The sequence below is a fragment of the Cupressus sempervirens genome, chromosome 2 (assembly GCF_028749045.1).
Source record: "Cupressus sempervirens isolate cs-2001-9-10 chromosome 2, ASM2874904v1, whole genome shotgun sequence".
NCBI classification, from domain to species: domain Eukaryota; kingdom Viridiplantae; phylum Streptophyta; class Pinopsida; order Cupressales; family Cupressaceae; genus Cupressus; species Cupressus sempervirens.
Window position 1 is genome coordinate 559,669,912 of NC_143119.1, and position 17,500 is coordinate 559,687,411.

Genomic DNA, 17,500 nt, shown 5'->3' on the forward strand with positions numbered 1-17,500 from the left:
GGCACAAATTTGGGAGTTGTTCGACAGTGGTCATCATTCCAATGGTGTCATTGCGGCAAAATTTGTTCACAGCTAAGATTGGTTTTTGTGAGAGATGGGTATGAAAGCACATCCCGATTGCTACGCGGGAGCTCCCTAAGGTCGCCTCTATGCCAACTCGGTTGGCACAACATTGGGAATGGTTCGACAGCGGTTGTCGTTCCAATGTGTCATCGGGGGATGTCTTGGAAAGTGGTCTTTCTTTCAAGGGTGAGCTCGTGTCTAGCACTTGGGTTGTGTGTCAGGTCACAAGTGAATGGGGGATGTCTTGGAAAGTAGTCTTTCTTTCAAGGGCAAGCTCACGTCTAGCACTTGGATTGTGCGTCGCGTCACAAGTGAATGGGGAGATCTCTCTGTGAACAGCGGCATGGTGATTGCAAGAGAAAATTGACTTAGTCAGAGCCATTGCCCTCGGGCCATTGTGACGGCCTCACAATTTCTCTTTAATTGCAACCTATGTTTGCGCAGTAGCAGAGTTTGCATATAAGATGGGCCTTGTTCTCAAGAGTTCTAGGAGATGACCTCCAAAACTTTTAGATTGGGCCCCCTCAAGGTGAAATTCATCTAGTTGATCGGATGAGCTCGATGACCATTTCAGTCCCTCGGCTCCATGAACTCACATCTCCTAACCGAGGACAATCTTTTTCTCCTCTGCTGACCTCATAAAAAATTGGGTCGTGAAAGGCTGTTTGGTAGGAATTTTAAAGGATTTGGATTTTTAAGGTAGATGTCGGTGTGTTCGCTAATTTCTAATGCAGAGCGAGCCTCACACTAATAGCTTATATAGGAGAGGTGGTTGCCGCGAGCCTCTCCTGTGCCCCTCTCATTGATTCAACGCCAATGTCAAGGCGGATGGATATGTCGGATTTTGAAATGGTGGACGCCGACGTTGAAATGGATATATCGTCTAGCACCTCCGTCCGGTGTTGCTCAGGTATTGCATAAATTTATGCCATCGGCGCGAATCCCCCAATGAATGCCTACACTTGGACCCTCTCTTAGATCACTTTCTTCGATCACTCGACCGACGCAACTACGGAAAAGACTTGGCAGCGGTTGCCATTCTACAGTGCATCTGTTCAAAGATTTCAAAGTTGATCTAATGGCGAGCCCTTGTCTCTAGCCATGAGGTGGGTGCTCGAAGCTCTAGAAAATTTTTTTGCATGCCTATCGTGGCTACAATGGGAGAGGTGGTTGTCGGGAGCCTCTCCTGTGCCCCCCTCATTGATTCAACGCTACTGTCAGGGCAGATGGATATGTCAGATTTTAAAACGGTGGACGCCGACATTGAATCAATTAGAGGGGCATGAAGCCCACCCTCGAGGTTGCTATTCCTGGACTCTCCTTTAGATCATGTTTTCTTGTCACTCAGCTGGCAAAATTTTGGAAAAAGGTTTGGCAGTGGTTGCCAGCCCTCACTAGGTTTGGCAGTGGTTACCGCGTCTACTTGGTGATTTTAAAACTCGATCTAAAATGGGAGCCCTCGTCTAGCACCTCCGTCTAGTGTTGCTCGGGTATTGCATAAATTTATGCCATCGGCGCGAATCCCCCAATGAATGCCTACGCTTGGACCCTCTCTTAGATCACCTTCTTCGATCACTCGACCGACGCAACTACGAAAAACACTCGGCAGCGTTTGCCATTCTACAGCGCGTCTGTTCAGTGATTTTGAAGTTGATCTAATGGCGAGCCCTTGTCTCTAGCCATGAGGTGGGTGCTTGGTGCTCTAGAAAAAAAATTTTGCATGCCTATCGTGGCTACAAGGGGAGAGGTGGTTGCCGCGAGCCTCTCTCGTGGCCCCCTCATTGATTCAACGCCACTGTCAGGGCGGATGGATATGTCAGATTTTGAAACGGTGGACGCTGACATTGAATCAATTAGAGGGGCATGAAGCCCACCCTCGAGGGTGCTATTCTTGGACTCTCCTTTAGATCATGTTTTCTTGTCACTCAGCTGGCGTAATTTCAAGAAAAGGTTTGGCAGCGGTTGCTAGCCCTCACCGCGTCTACTTGGTGATTTTAAAACTTGATCTAAAATGGGAGCCCTCGTCTAGCACCTCCGTCCGGTGTTGCTCGGGTATTGCATAAATTTATGCCATCGGCGCGAATCCCCCAATGAATGCCTACGCTTGGACCCTCTCTTAGATCACCTTCTTTGATCACTCGACCAACGCAACTACGGAAGAGACTTGGCAGCGGTTGCCATTCTACAGTGCGTCTGTTCAGCGATTTCGAAGTTGATCTAATGATGAGCCCTTGTCTCTAGCCATTAGGTGGGTGCTTGGCGCTCTAGCAAAAATTTTTGCGTGCCTATCGCGGCTACAACAGGAGAGGTGGTTGCCGCGAGCCTCTCCCGTGCGCCCCTCATTGATTCAACGCCACTGTCAGGGTGGATGGATATGTCAGATTTTGAAACGGTGGACGGCGACGTTGAATCAATTAGAGGGGGGCATGAAGCCCACCCTCGAGGGTGCTATTCCTGGACTCTCCTTTAGATCATGTTTTCTTGTCACTCAGTTAGCAAAATTTTGGAAAAAGGTTTGGCAGCGGTTGCTAGCCCTCACCGCGTCTACTTGGTGATTTTAAAACTCGATCTAAAATGGGAGCCCTCGTCTAGCACCTCCGTCCGGTGTTGCTCGGGTATTGCATAATTTTTTGCTATCGGCGCGATTCCCCCAACGAATCCCTAGCCTTGGACTCTCTCTTAGATCACCTTCTTCGATCACTCAACCGACGCAATTACGGAAGAGGCTTGGCAGCGGTTGCCATTCCACAGTGCGTCTGTTCAGCAATTTCAAAGTTGATCTACTAATAGCGAGCCCTTGTCTAGCCATGAGGTGGGTGCTTTGGGCTCTAGCAATTTTTTGTGTGGCTATCATGCCTACAATGGGAGCTTTGATAACAAAAGTTCTTGGTGACCCTCCCCAATAGAAATAAGTGCTGGTGTTTGCGAAAGACATGTTATTCGGATTTTTGGAATATATGCACCAGCATCGTTTCTATTGGGAGGGCCGTGAAGCCATCCCGATTTTGCTATGCGAGGGCTCTCTCCCCAGAGTCATTCTCTACGCAACAACTTCTTTGGCACAAATTTTTTAGAATGGTTCGGCAGTGGTTGTCATTCCAATGGTGCCGTTGTGGTGGTTGCCTGGGCAGCGATCTGAAGGGCGACCCGTCGTCTAGCAGTTGGCCTGCGCATCACGAGTGACAAGGGAGCCTTTGTTACCAGAAGCTCCCCGTGGCCATTCGATTAGAAGAGCCATTTCTTTTTTGAGCAAGGATGAATGCAGCATCAGATTCCAAATGAAATCAACGATTTTGGATCTATATAAGAGCGGAATGAAGCAGCAGCACAACCCATTTGCTATGCGCGGCTCCCCAAAGTTGCTCTTCTTTCTCACTCCATTGCCAAAATTTGAGGAGTTATTCGACAGTAGTTGTCATTCCAATGTGTCATTGCGGTGATTTGGAGAGCGATGTTAAGGGCGGGAGCTTGTGTCTAGAATTTGGGATGTTTGTGCGAGCGAGCAGGGGAGCTTCTCTTATCGGAACCTCTCTGTGGCCTTTGAATATATAGACCCAGTGCCGACGATATTGATGGATGCGAGCCCTTGGATTCCAAATTTGTCCACAGCTAACATTGGTTTTTGTGAGAGATGGGCATGAAAGCACATCCCGATTGCTACGTGGAAGCTCCGTAAGGTCGCCTCTGTGCCAACTCGATCGGCACAACATTGGGAATGGTTCGACAGCGGTTGACGTTCCAATGTGTCATCGGGGGATGTCTTGGAAAGTGGTCTTTCTTTCAAGGGCGAGCTTGCGTCTAGACCTTGGATTGTGCGTCGCATCACAAGTGAATGGGGAGATCTCTTTGTGAACAATGGCATGGTGATTGCAAGAGAAAATTGACTTAGTCAGAGCCATTGGCCTCGGGCCAATTTGACGGCCTCGCAATTTCTCTTTAATTGCAACCTATGTTTGCGCAGTAGAAAAGTTTGCATGTAAGATGGGCCTTGTTCTCGAGAGTTCCAGGAGATGACCTCCAGAACTTTTGGATTGGGCCCCTTCAAGGTGAAATTCATCTAGTTGATCGGATGAGCTCGATGACCATTTTAGTCCCTCGGCTCCATGAACTCACATCTCCTAACCGATGACAATCTTTTGCTCCTCTGCCGACCTCATAAATAATTGGGTCGTGAATGGCTGTTTGGTAGGAATTTTAAAGTATGTGGATTTTTAAGGTGGATGTCGGTGTGTTTGCTAATTTCTAATGCAGAGTGAGCCTCGCACTAATAGCTTATGTAAGGGGTGGATGATTCGCATAAGGGGAAATGCTTTCCCTCGGTTGAGACAGAGGTCTTTAAGCAGTTTTTCGGCTGTACGGACAATTTCTATTGCGAAGTGGGCTGGGCACTTATAACTATTATAGGGGGAAGAAGAGTACCCCGACCATTCTGAAATGAACGTCTACATGATTGCTTTTATTCTCCAAAGCAAAGTGTCATGGTGCAAAGATGCAAGGAGGCACACAACAGCTATCAACGAGGAAAGTGTTCAAAGATTGCAGTGTGGTGATGTGAAGCAGAGTAGAGATAGTGAAGTGCTAAGAGCCAGTTTGACTTGGGCTCCCCAATTGCGGGAGACCTGGGTCCTATCTATGTAAGTCAGCCAAGGGTCAAGAAAGATTCAGGGTTGCTTCGGCAAGTTCCAACGGCACAGGCTGTTGGGGGTGTGGAATCTACGTGAAGAGCAACAGCCAAGGTTGGGTGAGGTGCATATGGTTGTGCCAGTGTTCTAAGAGTGGATGCACAACTAGGGGTGGGAACTTGTATTGGGTGCCAGGGAAAGCACTCGGGTAGTGATCAATAATACTTTTGAGCTTGATGTAACACGGGCCAAGGGCCATTTGTGACAATCAATAAAGCTACTTGTTACCCCAAAATACTGTGTTCATTGTGTGTTGAGCTTTATTCCACTGTGCAAAGATATTTTGTATTATGCTGACCAAGTGTATACAGGAGCTAAGCTAAGGGAGTAAGGAGACAGGCATAGTTTGGGATCGTCCCATCTGGGGAGATCGCCAGTGCTGCAAGAGGTAAAAATCTAGCCCCGTGACAGTTGGTATCAGAGCCAAGCGGCTTGATACTCCCAGCTTGATAGCCAATACTGAGTAGATGTCTGGAGAAGAGACTTGGATGTCTGGAGAAGAGGCATCATCGGAGGAGTACTCCGCAGGGAGACCTCCAAGGCCTAATATCAACACTGGGCCTAGGAACACACTGAGGGGAAGTGATAGAATCAACGACTTGGAAAGTCAAATGGAGTCCATAGAGGACACAGCCGCAGCTCGTAGGATAGGGCAACTGGAGGCGGATGTCAAAGACATTTTGGAGGACTCTGGGAGAGTGACAATGGAGTTACAGTCTCTTACGCAAGAGCACAACTCACTGTCCAATGACCATGCTCTTTTGGGAGAAGCTCACAAGAAGTTGCGAGATGATCATGCGACATTGTCAACTGAATTCCAAACCTTATCAGGGGAGCATAATACCATGATTTCAGACTGCCAGACTTTGGTAGCAGAGGTGCAGAGGTTAGTCAAGGAGGTTGACTTCATGAAGGCAGTCTTCACTCAAGGAGGTGGAAGCAAGGCCGGGCACAAGACGAAGCCCCCTGAACCCTACGATGGAAAGAGGGATGACAAGGTGTTGGAAAATTTTGTATTCGATATGTAAATATTTCTAAAATCACGCAGAGGTTACATCGATGAGGAGAAGCTTGATGAGGCGGTTTGTTGTCTCTCAGGTGAGGCCAAGTTGTGGTGGAGAACCAGGCTAGAAGACCAGAAGGCAGGAAGGCCAGTTCCAACAGTGATTAATTGGGAAGAATTGAGTGCACTTCTCAAACAACAGTTTAAGCCCGAGAGTGCAGACTTGGAACTGAGGTATAAATTCAGATATATGAGGCAGACGGGATCACTGAGGGATTACATCTAGACCTACCGAACATATATGTTGCAAATGCCAAACTGGGTAGAGGAAGAAAAAGTGCATTTCTTAATAACCGGCTTGAAGCCAGGGCCAATGGCTGAAGTAAGGAAAGCTAGACCTCAAACAACTAAGGAAGCCATTGCCATTGCAGCCATTCTCGAAGATCACCAATTCGGCAAGGATGCCAACAACAGTGGGCCATTTCAAAAAAGTGAGAAGAAGCTATTCCAGAAGAAGAATGACGAGAAGAGTAGTGGGACTATAAAGTCAGCTGGACCTTCTTCAAGCACAAAGATGACAGGATCATCAAAACCTAAAGATAAGAAGGAAATGTGCAAGAAAAGTGGTGATGAGGTGAAGGCCAAGTCTAAGAACCCAAAGAACAAGGGGTGTTTTGTCTATGGCAATAAAGGCCATTGGGCTAAGGAATGTCCAGAGAGACAGAGGCTGTCTTCAACGCAGAATGAGATTGCGGAGAAGGATGGTTCATCGTCAGTGATGGGGGTGATCCAAGGGTTGGGCGCAATCAAGGATGCACCACAGAAGAAGGCTACAGCAGCCAAGCCCAAGAACATGAACAGATTGTTGTATGTGGAGACCGTGATGAATAACAAGGTGACCATGGGGATGGTAGATTCAGGTGCCACACACAACTATATCTCAGCTAGGAGAGCTGTGGAACTGGGACTTAAGGTGCAACCAAGCACAAGTTGCTTTAAGGCAGTGAACTCACCTGCCAAGCGAGTAACTGGTGTTGTGAAAGGCACACTAGTGAAACTAGGCATGTGGCAAGGCCACATGGATCTTATGGCAATTGAAATGGATGATTTTGAGTTGATTTTGGGGCAAGAATTTTTGAGATTGGGTAAAGTGGCAGTGATGCCTCATTTGGAGTCAATTTTGTTCTTAGATCCGCAACACTCATGTATGGTGAAGACATCAGATAGGCGGCAATTTGGGAAGGCTCCAATGGTTTCAGCTATGAGCATGAATAAGGCAGCCAGAAAGAAAGATAAAGAACCCATGTTCTTGGCAGCACTACTTGGAGGTTGGGATGAGCTAGAAGGAGTCAAGGTGACACCGATTCCAACAGAAGTAGAGGAGGTCATATTGGATTTAGGAGACCTCATGCCAGATAAGTTTCCCACACAACTCCCTATCAGAAGAGCTATAGATCATAAGATCGAGTTGATACCAGGGGCAAGGCCTCCTGCTCAGGCACCATATCGGTTGTCAGGGCCTGAGATGGTTGCACTTAAGAAGCAGTTGGAAGAATTGCTTGAGGTGGGGTATATCAAACCGTCCTGTTCTCCATACGGAGCTCCCATGTTGTTTCAAAAGAAGAAAGATGGAACATTGAGGTTATGCATCGACTTCAGAGCTCTAAATAAGTTAACCATCAAGAATAAGTACCCCCTCCCACTCATTGCAGATTTTTTTGATCGCTTATCAGGAGCGAGGGTGTTCAGCAAGCTTGATCTGATGCATGGCTATTATCAAGTGAGGATTGCTGCAGGGGATGAAGAGAAAGTTGCATGTGTGACAAGGTATGGGTCATACGAGTTCATGGTGATGCCTTTTGGGCTATGCAACGCACCAGCAACATTTTGCACACTCATGAACAATGTGTTTTTCCCTCTATTGGATAAGTCTGTGGTGGTGTATTTGGATGACATCCTGGTATATAGCAAGAATATGGAGGAACACAAGCAACATCTAGCAGAAGTTTTTGAGTTGCTCAGGGAGCACAAACTATATGTGAAGAAGGAAAAGTGTTCCTTTGCTCAAGAGGAGGTGCACTTCTTGGGTCATATAGTGGGTCATGGTCTGATTCATCCAGATCCAGAGAAATTGCAAGCCATCAGGGATTGGGAACCCTTGAACAATGTTCATGAAGTGAGGCAATTTCTGGGTTTGGCAAACTACTACAGGAAGTTTGTTGAAGGGTATTCTAAGCTTGCGGCCCCTTTGACAGATCTCCTAAAGAAGGACAGAAAATGGTGGTGGTCAGATAAGTGTCAGAATGCATTCGACAGATTGAAGGAGAAGCTCACTTCTTCACCAGTGTTGGCACTACCTGATTTCACAGGGTCATTTGAAGTCCAATGTGACGCTTCGGATTATGCAGTTGGGGGAGTGTTAATGCAAAATGGACATCCCATTGCATATGAGTCAAGGAAGTTACAGGACAGGGAGAAAAATTATCCTGCCCATGAGAAAGAGATGACAGGGATCATACATTGTCTTAGGACTTAGAGACATTATCTCTTTGGGACACAGTTCATTGTGAAGACAGACAACGTCTCCTCAACATATTTCAAGACTCAAGCCAAGTTGACACCGAAGCAGGCCAGATGGCAAGAATTTCTGGCAGAGTTCGACTTTGAGATCCTGTATAATCCAGGAAAGTAGAATGTGGTGGTGGATGCTCTAAGTCGAAAGGGATAGTTAGTTGCTATTGGGGAGGATCAAGGGGCTCAGCCAGGGGCTAGCTGTGTGACATTATCTGAGGAGGTCATGAGGACAATCAAGGAAGGATATCAAATGGATCCTCAGGTAGCTGATTTGTTCAAGCAAGCATCAGAGGGTAGAACTCGCAAGTTCGGTATTCAAGATGGGTTACTGGTCTTTACCCAGGATCGAGTCTACCTTCCCAAGTGGAAGAATGTAAGGAGGGAGGTCCTACATGAATGTCATGATAGTCCTTGGACAGGGCATCCAGGGCAAAAGAGGACCCTTTCATTGCTTGAAAGAGGGTTCTACTGGCAAAATATGAGGAAGGATGTAGATGAGTATGTCAGGAGTTGTCTCATCTGTCAGCAGGACAAGGCGGTGACCAGACCTCCAGGAGGTTTGTTGCAGTCGCTTCCCATTCCAGTAAGACCATGGGCAAGTGTAAGCATGGATTTCATCACAGGGTTGCCTGATGTGAACGGGTATACAAGTATCATGGTTGTGGTTGACAGATTCTCCAAGTATGCCACATTTGTAGCGTGCAAGGCACCATGTAAGGTGGAGGATGTTGCGGACTACTTTTTCAAGAATGTGGTGAAGTATTGGGGTGTTCCATTGAGTATCATCAGTGATCGGGATGCAAGGTTCACCAGCACATTTTGGAAAGAGTTGTTTAGACTGATTGGGACAAAGTTACTCATGTCAACGAGTCATCACCCGGAGACAGATGGACAGACGGAAAGGATCAATGGGATTCTGGAAGACTATCTAGGACACTTTGTTTGGTCAGACCAATCCAATTGGCCAAGGCTATTGGACTCAACTCAGTTTTGCTACAACATGCAGAAGAGTACATCAAGTCAGTTCTCACCATTTGAGTTGGCCACAGGCCAGCAACCACTGACTCCTCATACTGTTTTGAGTGGATACATAGGAGAAAGTCTAGATGCAAGAAAAAGGTTGCAAGAGTGGCATGACCAGGTAGATCTTGCAAGGCATAATTTGGTCAAGGCTGCTGAACGAATGAAGCACTATGCAGACTCAGGGAGGATGAGTGTGGATTTAAAAGTGGGTGACAGGGTCTTTTTGAAGATGGATCCGGTTCAGTTCAAACCACCCAAGGGATTGAGTACAGCATTGAGAAGGCGCTATGATGGGCATTTTTCAGTTGTTGAAAAGATAGGAAAGGTGGCATACAAGCTGAAGTTGCCAAACCACATGAGGGTTCATAATGTGTTCCACGTCAGCCAGCTCCATCCGTATCATCAGGATATGGTGGACGATAGCAGGAATGTTTCGACACGAGGGCCAGCGTTTTTCAAGGACAGACCAGGGTTGGATGTGGAGGAGGTGATTGCTGTTAGGAATCGGGGATATGGTAATAGAAAGTGGAGAGAATGATTGGTTCATTGGCAGGGCCAGACCAGGGTGGAAGCAACCTAGGAGCGAGCTGAGAACATGTGCAAATATGAAGACAAAGTGTTGGAGTTTCTTAACCGAGACTCTAGCTTACCTCTTTAAGCCATCCAGCTTGGAGCTGGGTACCTCTACAGCATTGTGTAGGCAGTGTTGCCAGCGTCAGGGACGTCGCCTATTTTAAGTGGGGAAGGATGTAAGGGGTGGATGATTCGCATAAGGGGAAATGATGTCCCTCAATTGAGACAGAGGTCTTTAAGCGATTTGTCGGCTGTACGAACAATTTCTATTGCGAAGTGGGCTGGGCACTTATAACTATTATAGGGGGAAGAAGAGTACCCCGACCGTTCTGAAATGAACATCTATGTGATTGCTTTTATTCTCCAAAGCGAAGTGTCATGGTGCAGAGATGCAAGGAGGCACACAATAGCTATCAACGAGAAAAGTGTTCAAAGATTGCAGTGTGGTGATGTGAAGTAGAGTAGAGATAGTGAAGTGCTAAGAGCCAGTTTGACTTGGGCTCCCCAATTGAGGGAGGCCTGGATCCTATCCGTGTAAGTCAGCCAGGGGTCAAGAGAGATTTAGGGTTGCTTCGGCAAGTTCTAATGACACAAGGTGTTGGGGGTGTGGAATCTATGTGAAGAGAAACAACCAAGGTTGGGTGAGGTGCATATGGTTGTGCCAGTGTTCTAAGAGTGGATGCACAACTAGGGGTGGGAACTTGTATTGGGTGCCAGGGAAAGCACTCAGGTAGTGATCAACAATACTATTGAGCTTGATGTAACACGGGCCAAGGGCCATTTGTGACAATCAATAAAGCTACTTGTTACCCCAAAATACTGTGTTCATTGTGTTTTGAGCTTTATTCCGCTGTGCAAAGATATTTTGTATTTTGCTGACCATGTGTATGCAGGAGCTAAGCTAAGGGAGTAAGGAGACAAGCGTAGTCTGGGATCGTCCCATTTGGGGGAGATCGCCAGTGCTGCATGAGGTAAAAATCTAGCCCCGTGATAGCTTATATAGGAGAGGTGGTTGCCGCGAGCCTCTCCCATGCCCCCCTCATTGATTCAACGCCGGTGTCAAGGCCGATGGATATGTCAAATTTTGAAATGGTGGACGCTGACGTTGAATCAATTAGAGGGACATGAAGCCCACCTTGGATGTGCTATTCCTTGAATCTCCTTTAGATCATGTTTTCTTCTCACTCAGCTGGCATAATTTCAAAAAAAGGTTTGGCAGCGGTTGCCATCCCTCACCGCGTCTACTCGGTGATTTTAAAACTCGATCTAAAACGGGAGCCCTCGTCTAGCACCTTTGTCTGGTGTTGCTCAAGTATTGCATAAAATTATGCCATCGGCGTGAATCCCCCAATGAATGCCTACGCTTGGACCCTCTCTTAGAACACCTTCTTCGATCACTCGACCGACGCAACTACGGAAGAGACTTGGCAGCGGTTGCCATTCTACAGTGCGTCTGTTCAGTGATTTCGAAGTTGATCTAATGGTGAGCCCTTGTCTCTAGCCATGAGGTGGGTGCTTGGCACTCTACCAAAATTTTTTGCATGCCTATCACGGCTACAATGGGAGAGGTGGTTGCCGCGAGCCTCTTCCGTGCCCCCCTCATTGATTCAACGCCACTGTCATGGCGGATGGATATGTCAAATTTTGAAAAGATGGACGCCGACGTTGAATCAATTAGAGGGGCATGAAGCCCACCCTCGAGGGTGCTATTCCTGGACTCTCCTTTAGATCATGTTTTCTTGTCACTCAGCTGGCGCAATTTTGGAAAAAGGTTTGGCAGCGGTTGCCAGACCTCACCGCGTCTACTCGGTGATTTTAAAACTCGATCTAAAACTGGAGCCCTCGTCTAGCACCTTCGTCCGGTGTTGCTCGGGTATTGCATAAATTTATGCCATTGGCACGAATCCCCCAACGAATGCCTACACTTGGACCCTCTCTTAGATCACCTTCTTCGATCACTCGACCGATGCAACTATGGAAGAGACTTGGAAGCGGTTGCCATTCTACAGCGCGTCTGTTCAGCGATTTCGAAGTTGATCTAATGGCGAGCCCTTGTCTCTAGCCATGAGGTGGTTGCTTGGTGCTCTAGAAAATTTTTTTGCATACCTATCGCAGCTACAACGGGAGAGGTGGTTGCCGCGAGCCTCTCCCGTGCCCCCCTCATTGATTCAATGCCGCTGTCAGGGTGGATGGATATGTTGGATTTTGAAATGGTGGATGCCGACGTTGAATCAATTAGAGGGGCATGAAGCCCACCCTCGAGGGTGCTATTTCTCGACTCTCCTTTAGATCATGTTTTCTTGTCACTCAGCTGGCGCAATTTTGGAAAAAGTTTTGGCAGCGGTTGCCAGCCCTCACTGCATCTACTTGGTGATTTTAAAACTCGATCTAAAATGGGAGCCCTCATCTAGCACCTCTGTCCGGTGTTGCTCGAGTATTGCATAAATTTATGCCATCGGCGCGAATCCCCCAATGAATGCCTACGCTTGGACCCTCTCTTAGATCAGCTTCTTTGATCACTCGACTGACGCAACTACGGAAGAGACTTGGCAGCGGTTGCCATTCTACAGTGCGTTTGTTCAGCAATTTCGAAGTTGATCTAATGGCGAGCCCTTGTCTCTAGCCATGAGGTGGGTGCTTGGCGCTCTAGCAAAATTTTTTGCATGCCTATCGCAGCTACAATGGGAGAGGTGGTTCTCGCAAGCCTCTCCCATGCCCCCCTAATTGATTCAACACTGCTGTCAGGGCGGATGGAAATGTTGGATTTTGAAATGGTGGATGCCAATGTTGAATCAATTAGAGGGGCATGAAGCCCACCCTCGAGGGTGCTATTCCTGGACCCTCCTTTAGATCATGTATTCTTGTCACTCAGCTGGCACAATTTCGGAAAAAGGTTTGGCAGCAGTTGCCAGCCCCTCACCGCGTCTACTTGGTGATTTTAAAACTCGATCTAAAATGGGAGCCCTCGTCTTGCACCTTCGTCCGGTGTTGCTCGGGTATTGAACAAATTTTTGCCATCGGCGTGAATCCCCCAACAAATGCCTACACGCTTGGACCTTCTCTTAGATCACCTTCTTCGATCACTCGACCGACGCAATTACGGAAGAGACTTGGCAGCGGTTGCCATTCTACACCGCGTCCATTCTGCGATTTTGAAGTTGATCTAATGGCGAGCCCTTGTCTATAGCCATGAGGTGGGTACTTGGCGCTCTAGCAAAATTTTTTGCGAGCCTATCGCGGCTACAATGGGAGAGGTGGTTGCCACGAGCCTCTCCCGTGCCTAGCTCATTGATTCAACACTGTTGTTAGGGTGGATGGATATGTCGGATTTTGAAATGGTGGACGCCGACGTTGAATCAATTAGAAGGGCATGAAGCCCACCTTCGAGGGTGCTATTCCTAGACTCTCCTTTAGATCATGTTTTCTTGTCACTCAGCTGGCGCAATTTCGGAAAAAGGTTTGGCAGCGGTTGCCAGCCCTCACCGCGTCTTCTTTGTGATTTTAAAACTCGATCTAAAATGGGAGCCCTCGTCTAGCACCTCCGTCTGGTGTTGCTCGGGTATTGCATAAATTTTTGCCATCGGCATGATTACCCCAATGAATTCCCTATGCTTGGACCCTCTCTTAGATCACCTTTTTTGATCACTCGACCAACGCAATTACAGAAGAGACTTGGCAGTGGTTGCCATTCTACATCGCGTCTATTCTGTGATTTCGAAGTTGATCTAATGAAGAGCCCTTGTCTCTAGCCATGAGGTGGGTGCTTGGTGCTCTAGCAAAATTCTTTTGCATGCCTATCATGGCTACAATGGGAGAGGTGGTTGCCGCGAGCCTCTCCCATGCCCCCCTCATTGATTCAACGCCGCTGTCAGGGCAGATGGATATATCAGATTTTGAAACAGTGGACGCCGACGTTGAATCAATTAGAGGGGCATGAAGCCCACCCTCGAGGGTGCTGTACCTGGACTCTCCTTTAGATCATGTTTTCTTGTCACTCAGCTGCCGCAATTTTGGAAAAAGGTTTGGTAGCGGTTGCCAGCCCTCACCACGTCTACTTGGTGATTTTAAAACTCGATCTAAAATGGGAGCCCTCGTCTAGCACCTCCGTCCGATGTTGCTCAAGTATTGCATAAATTTATGCCATTGGCCCGAATCCCCCAATGAATGCCTATGCTTGGACCCTCTCTTAGATCACCTTCTTCGATCACTCGATCGACGCAACTATGGAAGAGACTTGGCAACGGTTGCCATTTTACAGCGCATCTGTTCAGTGATTTCAAAGTTGATCTAATGGTGAGCCCTTGTCTCTAGCCATGAGGTGGGTGCTTGGCGCTCTAACAAAATTTTTTGCGTGCCTATCTCGTAAAGCATGTTTTCTAGTCACTCAGCTAGTGCAATTTCGAAAAAAGGTTTGGCAGCGGTTGCCAGCCCTCACTGCATCTTCTTGGTGATTTTAAAACTCGATCTAAAACGGGAGCCCTCGTCTAGCGTCTCTATGCCAACTCGATTGGCACAACATTGGGAAATGGTTTGACAGCGGTTGTCATTCCAATGTGTCATTGGGGGATGCCTTGGAAAGTGGCCTTTCAAGGGCAAGCTCGCGTCTAGCCCTTGGATTGTGTGTCGCATCACAAGTGAATGGGGAGATCTCTCTGTGAATGGCGGCATGGTGATTGCAAGAGAAAATTGACTTAGTCAGAGCATTGGCCTTGGGCCATTGTGATGACCTTGCAATTTCTCTTTAATTGCAACCTATGTTTGTGCAGTAGAAGAGTTTGCATGTAAGATGGGCCTTGTTCTGGAGAGTTCCAGGAGATGACCTCCAGAACTTTTGGATTGGGCCCCTTCAAGGTGAAATTCATCCAGCTGATCGGATGAAGCTCGATGTGCTTGTATCTATTTCAAGTCGGTAATGATGGTCATTAATCTATGGCGATGAGTATTATCCCATTTGGTAATCGCAATGGCGGAGCTGGTGGGAAGTACTTGTCCCTTTGTTTTGATGGATATACCCTATATGTAGGTGTCTGCATGGCTTGCAACACACTGCACATTTGGTGTTCGATTCTAAGATGCGCTTGTTGCTGAGTGTGTATGGAGTTGTATCTTTTAGCCAAGGGCTCCGTCTCATTGGCACGTTCTATCATTGCATTTTTATCCTGCCCGGATGGCAAGAAGGAAAGAGATGGTTGCACGGGTGCATTGCTCAATGTCCCTAATTTCATCAAGGGTCCACTCTCCACCCTAAGTTTTTGCCGATCGGTAGAGCCTTGGGATTGAGAGGGGGGCCGGCGAAAGGTTTGGTTGCCGCATAATTTATTCGCTAGTGCATTCTCGGTGCATGCTCGCCTCTTCAGTATCTCATCCTACAGAAGTGCATGGCACTGTCGTGACAGCCTTTTGTGGTCCGGGCCAGTAGAAGCGTAGAGTATTACCGATAATTTTTGTTTGGATGCGGAAACTCTCCATGCCCTATCTTGCCCTGTGCGATCCGAATGGCTGCGGCTTGTGGGTTCTGCGGGAGATACTCTTCTTCAGCTCCCCCCTAAAGAGAGCGTTCGATGTTTGCATTGTGTGGACAAAAAGCCCAAGGCGTTTCATCTCTCTCTTCAGATGCAAAATTCTGGGAGTGCTTGTCGAAGTATGGCCATTTGTATGGGGTGCACCAAAAAGCGTGTAGTGGGCATATGCCTGGGAAATGGATGTCTTTGAGTGTCCTTACTCGGTCACGTACGTGATGTACATCTTTGCTTTACGACCCTACTGTGAGAATTTGTGATTCGAGCATTTTGGGGGAAGGGGTTTCGTACAAGATGTTCTTCTCAGGCTCCTGCGAACCAGAGCACTCGTCTTTGCAATGCTCCGACAAGTGCAGGCCCAACGTGTCTATCTAGGGGAAGAAATCACACGAATGCTTTTTGCCGAGATGTGGGTGCTCGCGGGTGGTTCCCTCGCGGTGCCAGTTCTTCGGTATGTGCATGTGCATGAGATTGAAGCATTTTCGACAACGCTAGTGTGAGTGTTTAGCCGTAGGAACTTTTCTGTACCTGCACTGGCAGATCACGTGTCATGAGGAACGATTGGCGAGGCTGTGCTAGGAAAGGAGATATTTTCCAGAGGTTAGACATGTCTGTGTATGCGGGCGGGCTCTCATCACCTATAAATGTGCAGAGGGGGTGTTGTTATACACGATGCCCTCAAGCGGCCTTATAATTGAGGTGGTCGCGTGCACAGTGATGCCCCCGCCAATCGCATAACCAGCCATGTTTTTGACTCGCACAGCCCTTCACCCTTTAGTACGGTGGTCTCTGTTGGCATATGCCTGGGAAATGGATGTCTCTGAGTGGCCTTACAATTGAGGTGGCTACGTGCGCGGTGCATCTCGTAAAGACTCGAGGCTTCTTTTCGAGTAGTGGCGGCAGCGAGTTCGAGGGTAAAGGGTTCCATACGGGATGTTCTTCCCAGGTTCCTGTGAACAGAGGCTCCCTGTTTGGCCCTCTCCGATCGATGATGGGACACTTTCCTCTTGTGTGAAATCTTTGAGCGTTGCGAGTCCTGCATGTGCTATGAACATCATTCTTGTTGCTTGTGCGACGGATTATGTTTGGATGCATGACGGAGCGAATGCAAATTTTGGTTTCCCATCGCGGCGGGCATCCCTTGGCTGTAGCAGGTCTTGGGGGTCCCCTCATTGTTAGAAGCTACCTGGTCGATCCTACCAGTAGTTTTCACTAAAAAAGCATTTGCCAAGGATGTTTTCATTAATCAAGAACGAAAGTTGGGGGCTCGAAGATGATCAGATACCGTCCTAGTCTCAACCATAAACGATGCCGACCAGGGATCGGCGGATGTTTCTCTAAGGACTCTGCCAGCACCTTCTGAGAAATCAGAGTGTTTGGGTTTTGGGGGGAGTATGGTCACAAGGCTGAAACTTAAAGGAATTGATAGAAGGGAACCACCAGGAGTGGAGCCTGCGGCTTAATTTCACTCAACACGGGGAAACTTACCAGGTCCAGACATAGTAAGGATTGATAGATTGAGAGCTCTTTCTTGATTCTATTGGTGGTGGTGCATGGCCATTCTTAGTTGGTGGAGCGATTTGTCTGGTTAATTCTGTTAACAAATGAGACCTCATCCTGCTAACTAGCTACGCGGAGGTTCCCCTTCGCGGCCAGCTTCTTAGAGGGACTATGGCCTCCTAGGCCATGGAAGTTTGAGGCAATAATAGGTCTTTGATGCCCTTAGATGTTTTGGGCTGCACGCGCGCTACACTGATGCAACCAACGAGTTTCTCTCCCTGGCCCGAAAGGTTTGGGAAATCTTGCCAAATTGCATCGTGATGGGGATAGACCATTGCAATTATTGATCTTCAACGAGGAATTCCTAGTAAGCGTGAGTCATCAGCTCGCGTTGACTACGTCCCTGTCCTTTGTACACACTGCCCGTCGCTCCTACCGATTGAATGATCCGATGAAGTGTTCGGATCACGGCAACGATGGTGGTTCCTGTCGGCGACGTCATGAGAAGTTCACTAAACCTTATCATTTAGAGGAAGGAGAAGTCATAACAAGGTTACCGTAGG

At 47.8% G+C, this 17,500-nt stretch overlaps 1 pseudogene; it reads left to right on the top strand.

The window, feature by feature from the left end:
* Positions 1–16,620: 16,620 nt before the first annotated feature.
* The window catches only part of LOC149573995 (18S ribosomal RNA), a pseudogene marked incomplete at both ends in the record, with an annotated part of 902 nt that continues 22 nt past the window's right edge, over positions 16,621–17,500 (top strand).